Source organism: Lactuca serriola, chromosome 6 (genome assembly GCF_051521515.1).
Source record: "Lactuca serriola cultivar US96UC23 chromosome 6, Lser_US96UC23_V15, whole genome shotgun sequence".
NCBI lineage: Eukaryota > Viridiplantae > Streptophyta > Magnoliopsida > Asterales > Asteraceae > Lactuca > Lactuca serriola.
Genome location: NC_136413.1, coordinates 109,137,624 through 109,157,077, shown reverse-complemented (window position 1 = coordinate 109,157,077; position 19,454 = coordinate 109,137,624). Strand labels below are relative to the sequence as shown.

The following is a 19,454-nucleotide window of genomic DNA, read 5'->3' as shown; positions in this document are numbered from 1 at the left end:
TAGCAAGTTACCATCAATTTATTATTTATTAGTATAATTTGATTATTAATAAATATATCAACACTTGTATTTAATTGGAAAATTATTATTTCATGGAAATAATATTTTAGTAACTGAGAATTTATTATTTATGGAAATAATACTTATTAAAGAAATAAAAACTTATGAAATATATCATAAAGTATGATTATTTATAAGTTACACTCATCTTAATAAACTAGTTAAAGTTTATTTATATATAAAAGGTAGTTTTATATATAAGAGGTATTTATATATGACTAGTTATTTGTTATATATATATATATATATATATATATATATATATATATATATATATATATATGGACTTACTTTATATAATTGATAGTATTTTATATAAACATGATATGTATATTTACAACAACTAGTTATAAATAATGGTATGGAACATATCTTGTCTTCTTGCAGTACTTCCAATTCTGAAAATAGTGAAGAGACCAAGCATGCTTCATTTTGATTTATTTAATCTATTTTACCATGCTTGGAAGAGACATCTTTCATGCTTTTTCTTTATGTATGCTTTTTTCCTTTTTGTCTAACATATTAACTAGTGTAAGGAAGGTATGGAGAGGTGCTTTAGAGTTGAATGTTTGTATAAGTTTTTTAAATGTTTGCTTGGCATATAATAATGGAGTGAATGTTTGTATGAGTTTTTTTATATTATATATTAACATATACTTTTCTATGTATACTTTACAGGTGAAGTGAAAGAAATAGCAACATACTTTCGGTTATTTGTATTATACACATATATCATTGTACTTTCAATTCTTTTTATTAGAGAATTGTTTTTGCAATTTCTTTTTTATTTATGATATAAAATATCTATTTAGTTATAGTAGTGAAAATATCTTTTTTGCTTTATGATGAAATTACTATCCACGAATAATGTTGGACTAGGATAACATGAAAGTGATCGTAGACCATGTTGGATTAGGTGTCTAAGCCTATAACTATATTTGGTGTGTACTTGATTTGATTATGAGCATGGTCCTTTTGGGTTGCCTTCACTCATGCAACTTGATAGGATGATTAGAGGTGAGAGAGAGAGAGAGAGTAGGATTTATTATATGAATAATAAATTGTTACTCATAATGATTTTCTTAATATAATATAAGATTAATATATTATTTGGAACTCATATTAGTAATTAGCAATCATAGGAACTGATTAATAATTGAGGAGTTGTTTTGTAAATCGTTGATAGTCGTGAAAATGGGCTTAGGAGTCCAAGGGCTTACCAAGGAGGTCCATGGATTGCTTTGGGCTTAAGTTTGGAACTAGGGTTTCATTATTCAAGTCCAACTTGAAGACTAAGCAACCTAGCCTTATATAAAGCCTCTAAACCCTAAGGAAATGATCCTAATGCTTCTAGGAGTTGCCCTAGCCGATTTTCTTCTCTTAAAGTCATCCTTTTGTGTTGAGTGTTTGTGACTCCATTAAAGGTGCAACACTTAGGGCACTAAGTTTTCAAGAGTCAAGGACTTCAAGGATTGTTCTTGTTATTACAATATAACAAGTGAGGTAATCTTCTAACCCTAATATATGTGTGAATTTTGAATTGTGTATACTAGATCTAGGGTTTTGCTTTGGTCAATTGATTTGCATGTGTAACTTGAGAAAAACCTAGATCCAAAGCGTTAGGGTTGCATGTGCACCATAGGAATGTTGAAATGCTTAAAATCAATCAGTCCATTCTTTCCAAAAAAAAAACCCATGTAATAGCATCCCCATAATTTCCCAACAATAGATGATTTGAAACATCACCAACGTCTTCATTCATAATTTCTTCATTTGCTTTTTCGGGACACTCCACTGCTTTCCTTGGTTTTCCTTCCTTTGGTGATTTTCTTCAAATTTGGTGTGGAGTCAATCTAATAAATTCAAATGTTACTTAATTATCAACAACGTAATATTTTATAAATACACCAAATTGAAATTAGATTTATACCAGTGTGTAAGGCGTCTGCTGATACTGAGAAGGACCCCTCCATCGATGTGGCCTAACAATAGGAGTGGCTGTTTTTTTGTAATGTTGAACTACCTCCAGTGACAACTCAACATATTGCTCTATAGTTGTACGCCCAAATTCCCGCCCCAAACCATGAGCACAGGTATCATCATAATTCATCTCCGGACCAGGGGAATATTTTTCGTCCTCCTCTTCATTTACCATGTCCTCCACACTAAACCCTGTATTTGGTTAATCTTTTTTCTATAATACAAGGTCTACTTTATGAGTCATTTCAACCACAACGCATATTAGACGCTTCATCGATGACTTTGTGCTCGTCTTCGTCTTCTTTACCGACCTTGCTGATCTGTCACTTGACATATGACTAATTTGGTGCGAGGAAGAAGCACTTGTGGCCGTTTCAGTGGAGGAGGTTTCAGAACTGTACTTTTTTCTTCGAGGAGGTGAGGCAACAAAAGGTGGTGGACTTTGCTGCCACGTGGGAGATTCTACATGGTTTAGAGTCCAATTCACATAGCAAATATAAAGCAGCTCCATGATCTCCATCTCGTTTGCCACAACAGCAAGAAGCAGGTTGTTAGGATGCAAATATCAGATTGTTAGTTTAATAAGAAAAAACATTGGAATTTTTAACTATATATAATTATAATTAAAAACAATATCTTAGAGACGTTGATTATTCAAAGACATTGATCCCAATATAAGGGTGTTTTTCTTCTCAATGACCTCATTCGTGGCAATTATGTCGGCGTGTGATATAAATTTGTCCTCTCTCTGGGGACGTCTCCAAAATCCATATCTAGGGAAAAAAAAGGGAAGTATGATGCTATTATAGTATAAAAGTGAAAGTACAACATTATTATAGTACAAACGGAAGTACAATGTATGGTCTAAAAATGAAAGTATAATAATTAAATAAAATTCCATTTGAAACTAATCTTAAACGGAAGCATGAAACCGGAAATGGTATACTTATGTACTTTCTTCGACTCAGAATTGGTCGCCTTAAATATTTTAAATTTCTCAATTTTCTCAAACATTTCACGCATAAACTTCAAAGTATAGGTCCATAAATATGTACCCCATGGAAACTTGCAATTTACATTTTAATTATTATACTTATTTTGTAAGTATAAAAAAATGTACTACATGTTCCAATGATTTATATTATCTGCAAGATTATATACTGCCGTGGGAATGCACGTTTTCACGTCTTGTTTATGGAGACCTTTCAACACAAAAAAAGTTGGATATGCATTACCGCATTTGCATCCCCTAGTCGCAGACATTATGGAGACATAATGTACTCTTCTAGATGTTTGAGCCGCAAAGGTGCATCTGTAATGTCTTGGAACAACCTTGACCGAAGATTTGAATTTGAGCGACCTCTTTCTTATGGATTAAATCGACATAAGGACCAATTCTTAACCCACTTATCAAAATATACTCTGTTTCACTAAAATCCAACTACACCCCTTGTATCTCAAACTGAAACCTCCCAGTTTCAAATACTTCTTGAGACCGTACTTCATGCAACATCATCAAATGCAAAAAATAAGGGGCCACCATTAGGGGCATGAATTCCTATGAATTTTCCAAACGATGAAGCTTCAAATAATGCTCGTTGTGGTGGAGTTAACCGCTTAAAATAGTCTTTGATGATGGTACCGATGACGCCTTTTAAAGTTAAATCGACTTTTTGTCCGAGATCATCATGCTACAAAAGATATACGTTTAATTTAATATAAAACCTTAGTAATTGAAAGGAAAAATTAAGTTTTTAAATTACATACTAAAATGGGTTAAGGTAATAAATAGCAACGTACTTTCAATTTACATTAAAAAAATACCCAATTATACCATTCACATCAACTTACATTAAAAAAATGAATAGCAACATAATTTTAGTTTACAAATTTTTATTTTCCTATTAAGGATATCATTTTGAAATTAAATTGCTATTAAAGGGCAGAAAAAAAAAAGGAAAATGCCAATTTTAAGTCATTCCACAGAGGTGAAGGTCACTCTATGGAGCCCCCTTTGCGGAATAGATCTTCATCTCCATGGAATGGATCTTCACCATTTCAATTCCCTTTCTAGTCCATTTCAACCTCTTTGCAGGTTTTCAATTCCACATTCATACCATTTCCATTTTAAATCTAAAGAATACGAAAAAGGAATACATAAAATGTGAAAAAGGAATACCCGGGAGCCGTATCCATCGACAAAAATGTTGAGGATCTACCCATCCATCTTCTGTCGTCGGAAGGGTTGTCGTCGTTGGAATGACTACTTTTGTTGCGGTGTTTATTTTCAGAGGGTCGTGGAGGTGCGGAGACCTGATATTGCAGGAGAACGTCTACGTTAGGAGACAAAATGGGAGACCAAGGGGGGGCCAAAGATGAGACCGGATAAAGCAAAGCGCATGGGCAAAATTACGAAAATAACACCACTCCGCGGAGATATGGAGAGTCTCTGGAGGCCGTAGAGGACGCTCCGCAGAATGCATGTCTATTGCTGGAAAGAAGTTTTTCTTTTTTGACTAAATTTTGAAAGTTCCCCCAAAAATATGTTTATTGCCTGCATTTTCACTAGTTTTAATATCGGTTAGATGGACAATCAGATGAGTATTACACTAGTGTGTGTACGTGTGTGTGTGTGTGTGTGTGTATATATATATATATATATATAGGTTTTGGTTCATTTGAGACCATGTTAATTTTGTGAGAGTGTGAGACGCAATCTAAAAATAATTTTAAAATGCAAAATAAAAGGAAAAATTCGAAAATTCATTTTTTAATTATTATTTTCGTCATTTTCTTTACCTAAAACAAAATAAAAAAAATACCATTTCTTTTTGAAAAATACATGAAATATTCTAAACATAATATTACAATATAAATATTTCAATGTGATTTTTAGAATGTTAGAATATTCTAGTATTTCTAGTAGATTTGTCAGATATGTAAAATATTCTAATATTCTACTAGAATATTCTAATATTGTAGTAAAATATTTTACAGATACTTCAAAAAAACATAAGTTTATTTATTTATTTATTTTTGGATAAAAAAAGTTACGAAATAATATTTTAAAAAATAATTTTGAAAACTTTCAATTATTTTGCATTTTAAAAATGTTTTTTTTATCTATAAAATGATTGATTAAGATTGCGTCTCTCCATCTCATAAAATATAGTGGTCTCACAGTTTCCTAGTTTCCAAAGGCATCTCTCACAACTTCTCAGCACCCTATACATCGCAACAAAATGGTGTAGTAGAAAGAAGGAACCGCACACTCGTTGAAGCAGCCAGATCCATGCTTAACTTCGCCCAACTTCCTCTATACTTCTGGGCTGAAGCAGAAGCAACCACATGCTTTGTTTAAAACCGAAGTAGTGTGTGCAAGCGTCTCAATAAAACACCATACGAAGGTCTCAACAATCGCAAACCCAATGTTCGTTTCTTTCATATCTTTGGATGTAGATGCTTCGTGATCAACAATAAAGACCAACTCAACAAGTTTGCACCAAAATCTGAGGAATGTATCTTCCTTGGTTATTCCACTAACAAGGTTGCATATCGGGTGCTCATCAGACGAACAAGGTTGATCATTGAAAGCTTTGATGTGAAATTTGATGATTCTTACATCCGCATCGCACCTCCATCCACCGAAACCACTGCAATCATGGAAAGTGACATTCCAGCTGCTTCCGGACCTTTGAATCTAGTTGAAATCAACTATGATGATCTTTTTGATCCCATTGAAACGGCGAAACTATCCGAAGTTCTGATGTCAACCGCAGCTCAACAACAACATGTCGATGTATCTGGACCATATCTATCTGAAGTAGTATCGCTCAATACTTCCACCTCTCCGGTTGAGGGGGAAATCTCTACTTCGGATCTAGTCACAACCGTTGAAGTTCCAGTACTTGATGCTGCTTACATTCCTGCCCGAAGCGAGGCTTCACCGTTAAACAAACCTTCGGACTTAGATGATGAATTCATAGAGAATATTGACACTAGAACCGATCCTAGAATTGTCACTCTCCCATCTGCAGTCCAGGGGGAACCTTCTCAGGCTCCAGAACAGCTCCCATTTGCAATCCAGGGGGAACCTCAACCTCTCCCGATTAATCAAGAAATTTCTGCTCCAATAGATCAAGATGATTTAGTAGGATGTTCTCAAATCCAGGGGGAACTACCTTCTCCAACCGCAGATTCCTCGGACATCCAAGATATCCCTTCTACCGCAGCTGCTGATGCCACGTCTTCATGTATGGACGAAAGATCATACACCAGGTCAAATTATTGGCAACCCATCCGCAGGTATCCAAACCCGGTCTTCCAAGGGTTTATCTAATCACTGCCATTATGCAGCATTTATGTCCTCGGTAGAACCTACAACGATCAAAGAAGCATTTCTTGAACCGGACTGGATAGCCGCAATGCAAGAAGAATTTGAAGAATTTGAAAGAAACAAAGTATGGCAACTTGTTCCTCTTCCACAAGGTCATACTATTGTTGGTACAGGATGGGTTTTCAAGAATAAACTAGATGAGTCTGGCTCACTCATCAGAAACAAGGCAAGACTTGATGCCAAGGGCTATAGTCAACTAGAAGGCATTGACTACGATGAAACATATGCTCCGGTAGCACGCATGGAAGCCATCCGGATCTGTCTAGCATACACAGCCCACAAAAATGTCAAGGTACACCAAATGGACGTTAAGAGTGCTTTTCTCAATAGGGAACTAAAAGAAGAGGTTTATCTTCAGCAACCTCCAGGATTTGAAAATGTTGAATTGCTAGACCACTGCTACAAGCTTGAAAAAGCAGTATATGGTCTGAAACAAGCCCCAAGAGTGTGGTATGAGACACTCTCTGAATTCCTTGTCTCATCCGGGTACAAGACAGGAGTGATTGATCCCACATTATTCAGAAAAGCAAATGGTGACCACCTATGATGGTACAAATATATGTGGATGATATCATTTTCGGGTCGACTGATCAAGGCATGGTAGATGAATTTGCTAAGCTCATGACCAACAAATTCAAAATGAGCATGAATAGAGAGATTAATTTCTTTCTAGGTCTTCAAGTCAAACAAATTCAGCAAGGAATTTTCATTCATCAAGAAAAATACACCATTGAACTTCTGAAGAAATATTCAATGGACAACTGCTCTTCTGCTAAGGTCCCTATGGCGTTTGGTTATAAGATCTCTGCTGACCCCTCTGGTGAATCTGTGGATCACAAGAATTATAGAGGTATCATTGGTTCACTGATGTACCTCACCGCAAGCAGACCTGACATAGTCTTCGCAACTGATGTATGTGCAAGATACCAGGGTGATCCAAAAGTGTCTCACATGACCGCAGCCAAACAAATTCTTCGGTATCTTAAAGGAAGCAAATCAATGGGTTTATGGTATCCCGCAGGCAACGACTTCAGTCTTCAAGCCTTCACAGATGCGGATCATGCAGGATGCAAGCTCGATAGAGAAAGTACATCTGGTGGATGCCAATTCTTAGGAGGAAGACTTGTCAGCTGGTCTTCAAGAAAACAAACGTGTGTATCTCTATCTGCTGCAGAAGTCGAGTATATGGTCGCAGCCAGCTGCTATTCCCACGTTCTTTGGATGAAGACACAATTGCTAGACTATGGGTACAGAATGCTGCGGATACCAATTTACTGTGACTCTGAAAGTGCTATAGCTATTTCTCATAATCCTATTCAGCACTCCAGGACAAAACATATTGAGTTACGGTATCATTTCGTCAAAGATCATATTCTGAAAGCTAATATTGAACTTATCTTTGTTCCTACTCATGAAGAGATTGTTGATGTTTTTACAAAAGCACTTGAGTCTACAAAACTTAATGCTTTCTTACGCATGTTGGGAATGATGAATCCAGACCCGCAGTTCTTTCTGAAGTGTTAGCTACCACAGACCATCATTGGTCTCCATTGCTATTCTAACTGATCAATACATATGATAGATGGTTTAGGTACCGCAACCATATGTCATACGTACCTCTCATGGGTTCTAATGGTCTTTTATTTCTAACTTTTGTACAAGTTTTTTTCTCACAGATTCTCAATGAAGTCTTTCCTTTGTTCATCTGCAATAAAGTTTCTCAACCGCAATGATGATTCCATCCGCAATCATCTTAAATAACTTTCATTAACTCTTGAATCTTTTTGTGCTATTTAATGATCCTTCATTAAATAAAATACAAACATTCCCTTTCTGAATGAACCTCATATCAGTCCTATTTTATGGATGAAGACAAAAAGAAGGATTCCCAAATAAATCCATCCTCAACTTGTCCTTTCCTCTCCCAACCACGTCCCATCAGTTACAATTTTCTCTCTCATCACCCCACGTTTACCTGACGTATTTCCATGGGTCTAATCCTCCATTAAATGTAAAACCCTTTTTGAAATCTCTCAAAATCTTTCTAAAACCCATTTCATCTTCGTGTGGCTGAGATTTAATCCCAAAATCTTTGATTCCACCAAAACCCCATTCAACTTCTTACCCTCTTCTATCTTTTACCTAGGGTTAAAATCCTTTTACCTCCTTTATAAACCCATCTTCTTCTCTAAAATCGTTTATGCTCTCTGTTTAATCGATTATTCTCTCTCAACTCTCCAAAACTCCCATAACTCTCAAGAAATCCATTCTCTTATCTCTCAATGGTGAAATCAGGTGCATCAAAGAAGCAATCCAAGGCATCAGGCTCTATTAATCCAACTGGTTCCACGTCTCCAATGTTAGCTTCAAGCAACTTTAGAGCAGTTTTTGAAGATCATCCGTCATATAATGCCCCAACAAAGCTTATGATCAAGTTTCTAAAGAACCATATTCTGTTTGGTCCATTTGATGCATTCACTAATGTTGTTCCTATTTCTATGCTCTTTAAGTGTGCATTTTCTGCATACCGACCATTGGAGAACCCCCAAGAAGTGCATCTCAACCTTATCGATGATTCTTTAGTCATCTTGACCAAAGAGATGTTCTTGTCTACCATAAATCTTCTGATTCATCCCTCCATCAAGATCTTCACACCATCCTTATCTGACATCACCACCGCACTCTACCAGATGGGTTATCAGAAACCGATCCGAGGGATAGGTGAGTTTAAGAAGAACCAACTGCCTGCGGTTTGGCAGTTCGTATGCCATTTCGTCATCCGATGTCTATCCGGCAGAACCGGAGGCATCGATAATATGGGTTTAAAGCTCCTTGAACTCGTGTGGAGCATCTTCACAGGCCACGATGTCAATTATGGCCAGATTCTTTGGGACGACTTCCTCCAATATATCCCCAAAGAGCCTCCAAGAGAGAACCCAACCGAGCTCACATTTGCTCGATTTTGGTCCTTATGCATATCTGATCTACATGTGGATGCTGGTATCAACATGGGCAGTGACATCAACTTCTTTGTCACTAAGGATCTCAAAAGGTACAATCCCTCTTCTGATCAAACTTTATTTGGACCTATCCGCAGGCTTCCCATTCACATTCTTACTTTGCTTGGTCTTGAGATTGTTGATGTCTCAGATCATATAGAGGCCACAGAGGGTATTATCCTATACCTTTCTACCCCACCTCTTTCATCCGCAACTATTCTCTCTGAGGGTACTACAGCCCCCTCGGCTAGTACACTATCTAACCATTCTCCGCGGAGAAAAACGGTGGCATCCAAAAAGAAAACTAGTACACCTAAGAAGAATGCCCCAAAACAAACCGCACCCTCAAAGAAACGCAAAACCAAACCCACCACTGTATCGAGCAGTGATTCTGAGGAAGATAGACAACCAATATCTATCCTCGAGAAAAGAAAGACAACCGAAACCACTGGCCAAATACGTGACCGGACTGATACTGAAGCCTCTCACCAGGCTCCGGTAGTCCTTGGGATGGCCGCACATCCATTCAATAACACACTCGAATACCACTCCTCCTCATCATGTGAGATTGTTTCATCCTCTTCATCATCTGGACATCGCCCTAAGGTCTCCAGGGCTTCCTAACTACACATTTTTTCTTTAGAGGAGTTAGACTCCATCCTTTTGAGTGTATCCCAAACACTTCAAACACCAATCCATCCGCAGGGTATCTCTTTCGTCCATGCCAGAACTGGGCCGAGGCCAGACTTGACCATGGGTCAAGGAGACCAAGGAAGCCCAAGAAATCCTACTCTGCTTACATCTTTTACAGGTAGTTTAGGCACAGTGAGAACCCATGTGCAAGGTTCCGTGAACCCAAGGGACACCTTGGTGCGTACACAAGGAATTAACGGCGATGAATCAAGTGATTCTTGGAGTCGGTATCAGCCAACTACTTATGCCGAAATCAAGAAATATGCTGCTTTTAAACGACATTCCAAGCCCGCAAGGAGCAACAAGTCAAACAACAACAACAGAAGGAATAAGAAATTATGTCCATGGCCAAGTATTGGGCAAATGCCATCAGCAATGCCCATATTGCTGCCACAATCCAAAAGGTTCAGAACTGGATGGATCAAATGGCAAAAACTATGATGAAAGCTCAAGCTTTAGCCGCAGCCGCAACTACCTCCAAAGTTCCTCCTACTCCAACTCCTGTTCCATCTCCCGCAATCAACCCATCTCAAGACCAAGAACCGGCAATTGAACTCAGCTCAGCCCCTACCTTCGGTTTTGATGATGAAGACATCCAAGAGGTCGACAAACCAAATCCTTCAGATGACGACCTTATGATGTTTGAAGAAGAAGAAGAGTCCAGCGGTTCTCAACATTCCACCTCCAAGCCCAAAGAAAAAAAAAAGAAGAAGAAGAAGGATACTGTCACCAGGAAGGAATTCCTAAATCTACAAGCCAAAGTTTATCAAATTTTGGTTGCTGTGAAACCAACCCAACCTCCATCTGAGGATATTCCTTGACCGCAGTCTTTAATTGAACGTGTTGAAGACTCAAAACGAGAGAGCGTATGGCTGTTGAGCGCATCTCTCTCAAGGTTGAAATAAGGATCCGGTCCCTTGACAACAACCGCAAGGCTGATCATCAGGAATTCATGGCTGCAGCGGAACGCCTCATTACTGAGGTGACCGTAATCAAACAGGATCTTCAAGCAGCTATTGCGGATCAAGCTTCACTGTCTTAGAAAGTGATAGATGAGACTCATACTGCCTATGAGTCCACTATCTCTGTTCTTCATGCCACTATCAATCGGATGCAGAAATCCCTGACCTCTAACTTCCATGGCTCTGAGATTCTCCAGCTTACCAAAGATATACACAAGCTGCTCTTCACCTCCTCCACCCAAAACAACTCACAATTGGCCGAAACCATGAAAGCTCATTTTGCAGAAGTCTTGCCAAGGTGGATGGACTTAAGCAATGGCTTGAGGAAGCACCTCCATTGCATCCCTCAAGAGGGGGAAGTGATGAAGAAGTCCACCACTCAGATACTTCCATCCATCAGAGCCCTCCCATCACCACAAAGAAAATCCCCACACCGCAGCCCTCACCTCCACCATCCCACAATATTCCATCTCCTCACTCTTTACTTATAAACAACACTCTCAAAAGGCCTGAAACTCCTCCTCACCTCAAAAATCTTGAGGAAAATATCTCATCAGCAAGCTCCACAGACTCCCCTGCCACAGCTCAAAGAAAACAAGATTGGAAAGCGGCTAAGCTTGCAGAAATCATATGGAGAGAATGTGGATTTGACACCATGATTGATGAGTCGCTGATTAACTCATGGGTCAATCCGCTCCGCAGGCTACTGGATGAAGACTACACTCCACATCTCATATATGTTGAACCTCCTTATGATGGATATTGGGATATTCCTATCTCTCCAAATGCCAAGTATTTTGCAGTTTTTGAGTCTTTTGACTGCAGTCTCCTTGATCACAAACGACTGCCTATGGAATTTGAAAGACTTAATCGATTTTATGCGAAGCATGGCTCGTCTATGGAAAACATATGGTCTAACGATAGACCATCCGCAGTCAAGAATTACAAGATGCGGAAGTTTATAAAGGATGACTTCGTTCAGTACACTCTTACCAGAAGAGAACATGACTACATACGCACTCAGGCAGATTTCCCAAGCATGAATCTGGAAGAAATCTTTCTCATTGCCAGAGTATTCCAAAACAAGGCAGAAAAGCACCCGAAGATGCAAATGGCGCTTGACAAAGCCAAATCCTTTCTAAGGGATACAGTTTGTGACTTCGCCATGATTGATGCGGATATCCACCCCACCATCATCAGGAAGTTTGATCTCCCCCCCCCCACTTGAACTTGTGCCAATGCCTACCGAAGGCTTCGAAGAAAGATCACTAGGTGCAACGAACTTCCCTGAACTGGGAATCATCTTCAAACGGAAGACTGACAACGTCAAATACTTCATTCCGATGAATGCCATGCACCGCTTGCCCAAGAAACAACTTGACATCTGCAAGACCATAGTTGAAAGATCAAAGAACACTACTGCTGAAGTCAAGTTTGAAATTTCTAGAAGAATCACTTGGCTTGAAAACGTCAGGAAGTTTTGGTGGATTTTAATCAAGTTCCTCAAACTTGATTCCTGAACCGGAGTTAAAGAGGTCACTTAGGGGGAAATTGTTGAAACATAAAAGTGACCCTCTTGAACTCAACTACCGCAACCATCTACCTACCACAACCGTTCAGCATCAGCAATCAACTCAGCACCCGGAGTCATTCCTTCTTCAGCATCCACAGTCCATTGTTATGTTTTTCTTATCTTTATGTAATATACTCTATTGTCCAGCATGTCTTGCACGGCTGCTTATATAGTAGTTGTTTAGTTCTGGGACTCTATAAATAGAGACTCCTTCTGATGTATTATAACAACTTTTTAATACTGAATCTCTTCTTCAGCCATCTCTCTTATCACTCGATGACTTGTGAATTATTCTGAATATATTTCTTCAAGTTATCTTCTTCATTTCTCTATCTTTTTATTCTTCTTACTCAAAATTGCTACTGAAACATATCAAACTATAACCTCTCTTCGAAGCAAGTCTTTTAGACTTAATCACTAAACTTGATCTTCCTTATTAACTCGGACTGAATGCATTCCTTGTTACGAATCAATTTAAGTGTATTCTTGATATAACAATTGTTGTCATTTACATTTCTTTACTTTCCGCAACTAACTATCTAACTATCTAACTATATTATTGTTGAGCTATTAGATCCTTTGAGATTAACTATTCCGCAATATACTTGTTCTAACGTTTGTTCAAGTGTGTCTCCAAGTTTTTCTCTCAACAAGAATGAAAATATATTATAACAGAATGAGAGTGTATTCTAGTAGAATAAACTCTTATTCTTCATATTTCATGCAACTTTGTTGTATTTTGAGTGAATGAGTCCATAAACAAAACACGAACTCATACATGAAAACCTAATTGCGGATTTATTCTGAAAGAATCTGATTGTTAATATTAACGATGAATTTAACTAGTTTCCATAAAAAAGAGAATTATAATTATGAATATCATTTATATGCATACAATTATAGAAATCATTTAGTATCTATCTTTATTCACATGAACCTATCTCATATATATATATATATATATATATATATATATATATATATATATATACTAGTAGGATACCCGCGCGATGCAGCGGCGACGAACAACTTCTAAGCGGAAAATAATTCCCTTTTGATTAATAGATTCTTGACAGAAAATAGTTTCTATTCACTAAATAAAACAAAATTCTTCTTTATCTAATTTGCGCCAAGACACATCTAAACAAGCATCTAATTACAACAGCAAGAAGACAACTAATCCAATAATAACATGGTAGTGGATCAAGGCTTCTAAATTAGCCAACGAACTTTGATGAGCTAAGCCAATTGAATTAGGTGTCTTTGAAGTAGGGATGAGATTTAGAACCGGAAAACCGGACCGGAACCGGAACCGAACCGGAACCGGACCCGTTAGAACCGGAATATATAGAACCGGGTCCGGTTCCAGGTTTAAAAATTGGCTTCACCAGGTTCCGGGTAATCCGGGTTTGGGTCCATTGGGTCCGAGTAAACCGGGTCTAAAATCCGGAACCGGTTTTTGGAACCGGAACCACTTTTTGTGAAACGTTTACAAGATGCATATCTTATTCGTTTCAACTCCAATTGACATACGGTTTTTTCCAACATATAGTTTAGAGTTTGTACATGATTCTAGACTATAAATTTTTCATTTTTAGTTTTATATTCATTGACTTACAGTCCTCAAAAGTTGAGATACCAAAGCTGAAAGTGTTTAGTTTTTTAGTTTTTTTGTATTCAGTGAAAGTTTTAAAGCATGCATATCTAATTCGTTTAAAGTCGGATTGACATGTGGTTTTTTCCAACTTCTAGTTTACAGTTTGTACACGAGTTTAGACTATAATTTTGTCATTTTTGGTTTAACATTCAATGATTTACAGTCCTCCGAAGTCGGGATATCAAAACTGAAAATTTTCAACTTTTCAGCTATTTGTTTTTGTACTTTGTATTATGTGAAAATATTAACACAAGTATATCTCATTCGTTTAAATTCGGATTGACATGCGGGTTTTTCCAGAGTGTATTTTAGAGTTTGTACATGATTTTAGACTCTAATTTTGTTAATTGTGGTTTCGTATTCAATAAGTTACAGCCCCCCAAAGTGGGGATATCAATATGAAAATTTTCAAAGTTCAACCCACTAAGTTGTAAGTAATTACCAAAAAATTCCGGTTTTTTCGGGTTTTCCGGGTCTAAATCCACTTTATCCGGTTCCAACCTACCCACTTTGATGTTTCCGGGTTTTCTGGTTCTAGACCCACTTTACCCGGAACCATACCCGGAACCGAACCGGAACTGGTTCCTATATACCGGTCTGGTTTCCGGTTCTATAAAATCCCGTTAACCGGTTCCGGGTTTTCCGGGTCCGGGTCCATCGGGTCCGGGTTTGGACCCACTTTCATCCCTACTTTGAAGTAATATATAACTTTGAAGTTTGACCACAGTTAATTTAAAAAAATGAAAGTGCAATGCTCTTATTGGGTAGTTTCTCGAGGATATTGAATGTGCAATTCTAAAACTGGTTAGTTTTTCAACAAAAAAGTGCAACATTATTATTTGTTAGTTTAAAAAAAGTACAATGTTATAACTGATTAGTTCTTAAAAAAATATTCAACGTCAATGCTATAAATGGTTAGTTTTTATGAAGATAATAATAAATAAATAACTTGAAAGTGCAATATGATATAATTTGAGTCTTTCAAAAAAAAATCTCAATGGTATAGCTAGTTAGTTTTAAAAAAAATATAAGTGCAATGCTATTATTTGCTAGTTTTTCAAGAAATTTGAATGTGCAAAGTTATAACCGATAAGTTTTTCAAAAAAATAAAAGTGTAATGCCATTATTGTTTAGTTTTTTTAAGATAGTTGAAAGTGCAAAACTATAACCAATTAGTTTTACAAATAAATGGAAATGCAATGTTATTATTGGTTTGTTTTTGGAGAAAAAAGTGAAAGTGATATGTTATAACACGTTCGTTTTTTAAAAGTAATGCAATGCGATTACTGGGTAGTTTTCTCAGGAAAATTAAAAATCCAATGCTATAACCGATTAGTTTTTTTTAAAAGATAGTGCAATGTTATTATTGGCTATTTTTCAAAAAAAATTGAAAGTGAAAGTTATAACCGGTTAATTTTTGAAAAAAAACTTACAATGTTGTTATTGGTTACTTTGTCTTGAAATATGAAAGTATGTCTCTCAGTTGTGTTCTTCATATTCGTATGTGGAAAAAAAATAAAAAATAAAAAACCAAATGCTCTTCAGGTGAAACTATTGGAATATGAAAGTGGTAACAACCAATAGTATCTCTATGCCTTTTAAAAGAAACAGTTTGATATTTGGTAAAATAGTTAGCAAAAACCCCAAGTACTTTGCTTCTTAGAACTTTCAATCTCTCTTATCTTCTCTAAGAGATATAAAATAAGAGCACAACAAAATTGCTTCTTAAATTATATTTACAACTTTTTTCTTTTTGGAACTGCCAAATATGAATAAAAAACATATATGAACACCAACATGAATCTAGGAAAGGTACATCCACTGTTAAGAACAAAGAACTCCAATCCCTAACTAAAAAAGAACTTTAAACTAAAAGTATCTAAAACGCTAAAAATTATCTTTGGGCGGTTTGTGCTTGTATGATTTGAAGAATATGTAATAGTTTCTTCAAGATTACGAACCTGATCAAGAAACAAACTTTAGTTAAAGCATTGGTGGTTCATAAAAACTTGAAAAGATAGCTAAAGCTTTTACCTCTCTTATCTTCATAAATGCAACAGAAACATGGTCATTCCAAGACACTTGCTCAACAACTCAGTTTTGGCTGTCGTAATTGGCTCAAATCTAAACAATTTGGGCTGATTTAAAATGAAAAAGTGAGCTGCTGTGTTCAGAATTACTATTGTAGGATTTGAAGTTGCAATTTATCCGATTTTTGGATGAAATATATTGGATAATTAGTTTTTTATGATTTGCCTCTCGTTGCACTCAGAATACTCTCAAAAACCACTTACCAGCCAAGCTTTAAATACTTCACTGTGCACTCAATAAAGATCATATAAGTGCCATAGAGAAGGATATTCACACCCAATATATCAACCATCCCGAACGAAAACATAGAAAAATATGTTACATATAACAAAGATGTTACTAATTAAGCTTGAAACCAAATAGAAGCACAAACCATAACTATCGATTCCAATCATATATATCATTTTAGTTTGTATCTTTCTTTTGAAACGTAGAGATGGCAATTTCTTGCATGCTTCCGGCCCAAAAAATATTCAAGGGCATAGATTTCATTTCCTTGAGTTAAAGACAATTGTCTTCATTTTTTTAGGGTCCTACATTTATGTATGCTTTATAAAGGTAATAGATGATAACAATCTGTTATGCATCTCTAGTAGTTGAGATCTGCAAAATCCGGAATCATACAAAGCTAATGAGACAGTAGGTTGTGTTGGATGAGAATCTTCCATACAATTTTAAGAAACAAAAAGAAACATTTTTAGTTTGGAAATAAGAGTAGAACAGAAGATACCCACACATAGACATTCAGGCCCACGGATACACTAAATACACACAAACTCACAAAAATATACACAAATACACACAATTTACAAGCTATTTTTACCTTAAATGACATCCCCAATGCTGGAAAATACTTCCTTTAAAGATCATCAACACTTTGATAATATAAACCTGAAAAGATTAAAAGAAAGCAAATACACTGAAATATCCAGGGAAATACATATAACCTCATAAAATGAATGAAAAAGTGGGGAAGAAAGAAATAAACGGTAACACTGAGAAAAAGAGAGCCACATATAGACTCATGTGACCCAGTTTATTTGTTCAAACTACCTAGAAAGTAGAATCTAAAATCTACCTTTAAATATTAATTCTAAGTAATACCTCCAAATATTCTCTATCCATTGAAACGAACCTGATATCAATAAAACCAATAATATTAAAAAGGAAAATAAAGGATAAAAAAATTAGATCTCATTTTGATAAAGAAAAAAAAGATTAAAAAGAAAGGTTGATATATGGAACCATGTATAGATATTACCATAAAATATAGAAGAAAAGTTGAAGCATGTATCCATCTTAGCAGAAAATCTGAAATAATAATCAAACAAAAAAATGAAACTTGCAAATCTAACAATAAAAATATTTGATTAATATATTAATGCTTCATGTTAAGTAAGCCACTAATCTTATCTCACATTCATTATGTCATCTCAGCTTAATTCCGCTTGATCAACTTATATGCGTATAATGTAGACAGACAATACCTTATTGTCAAAATGGATGCTTGTGTAGTCACATTCAATTAAAGATTAACATGTATTCTATGCAAAACCCCATATCAGGTTAAATACATGAGATCTCTTTTTGTTCTCACATATTTGTTAAATGTGATCTCCATCCCTAATAAAATTGTTTCTCTTTATGCTACCAGACAACAAAACCTATAAATATTTAAGATTAAGAAAACATCATATTCATTTAAACATAATCTATGACACATAGAAACTATCACAAGTATCAATGCATATAGAAAGTATCTAAAGCATAAATGGTTTACAACTTTAAAAGCTCTTATTAATGCATACTTACCATTATCCTACTATCAAACAGCCAACTTCAGCAGCCCTTTGCAAGATATCACATTGTTAACCTATATTCAACCCTGTCACATCGTACCCAGATCATAATCAAGTGGAAGAATATACTAAAAAGTATGACACATTGATTATGCAAGTTGCCAAGCAGAAGAAAGTATGGAAGAATGTAGTTGTGTCATTAATATCATGTTACACAACGGTTGGTAATCCAAAAAAAGGATTTCTTTCATTTCCACTCCAGTAGCCAATGGGTTCCAAACCTGATGTAATGTAACATCCCCCTCTGGCACGTATCACAATATTGTCCGCTTTGGGTCACTCGGCACGAGGACTTCCTAGGGGGTCACCCTTCCTGGTACTACTCCCGCCCGAGCATGCTTAACTGCAGAGTTCTTATGGGATCTGCTGCCCTCACGGCTTTAAAACGCGTTGTGATAGGGAAGGTATCCACACCCCTTATAAGGAATGCTTAGTTCTCCTTCCCAGCCGATTTGGATCAGATCTAACCCACTTTCACCCCCCATTATAGGATTCGACGTCCCCGTCGAACACATCGACCCGTGCCCTAGCTCTGATACCATTTGTAACATCCCCCTCTGGCACGTATCACAATATTGTCCGCTTTGGGCCACTCGGCACGAGGACTTCCCAGGGGGTTACCCATCCTGGTACTACTCCCGCCCGAGCACGCTTAACTGCAGAGTTCTTATGGGATCTACTGCCCTCACGGATTTAAAACGCGTTGTGATATGGAATGTATCCACACCCCTTGTAAGGAATGTTTAGTTCTCCTTCCCAGCCGATGTGGGATCAGATCTAACCCACTTTCACCCCACATCGGCTGGGAAGGAGAACTAAGCATTCCTTATAAGGGGTGTGGATACCTTCCCTATCACAACACGTTTTAAAGCCGTGAGGGCAACAGATCCCATAAGAACTCTGTAGTTAAGCTTGCTCGGGCGGGAGTAGTACCAGGATGGGTGACCCCCTGGGAAGTCCTCGTGCCGAGTGGCGCAAAGTGGACAATATTGTGATACGTGCCAGAGGGGGATGTTACAAATGGTATCAGAGCTAGGGCATGGGTCGATGTGTTCGACGGGGACGTCGAACCCTATAATGGGGGGGGGGTGAAAGTGGGTTAGATCTGATCCCACATCGGCTGGGAAGGAGAACTAAGCATTCCTTATAAGGGGTGTGGATACCTTCCCTATCACAACGCGTTT

At 37.0% G+C, this 19,454-nt stretch overlaps 1 pseudogene; it reads left to right on the top strand.

Moving 5' to 3' along the window:
* The first annotated feature begins 19,126 nt into the window (after positions 1-19,126).
* Positions 19,127-19,244, top strand: LOC145060681 (5S ribosomal RNA; annotated as a pseudogene).
* Positions 19,245-19,454: the final 210 nt, after the last annotated feature.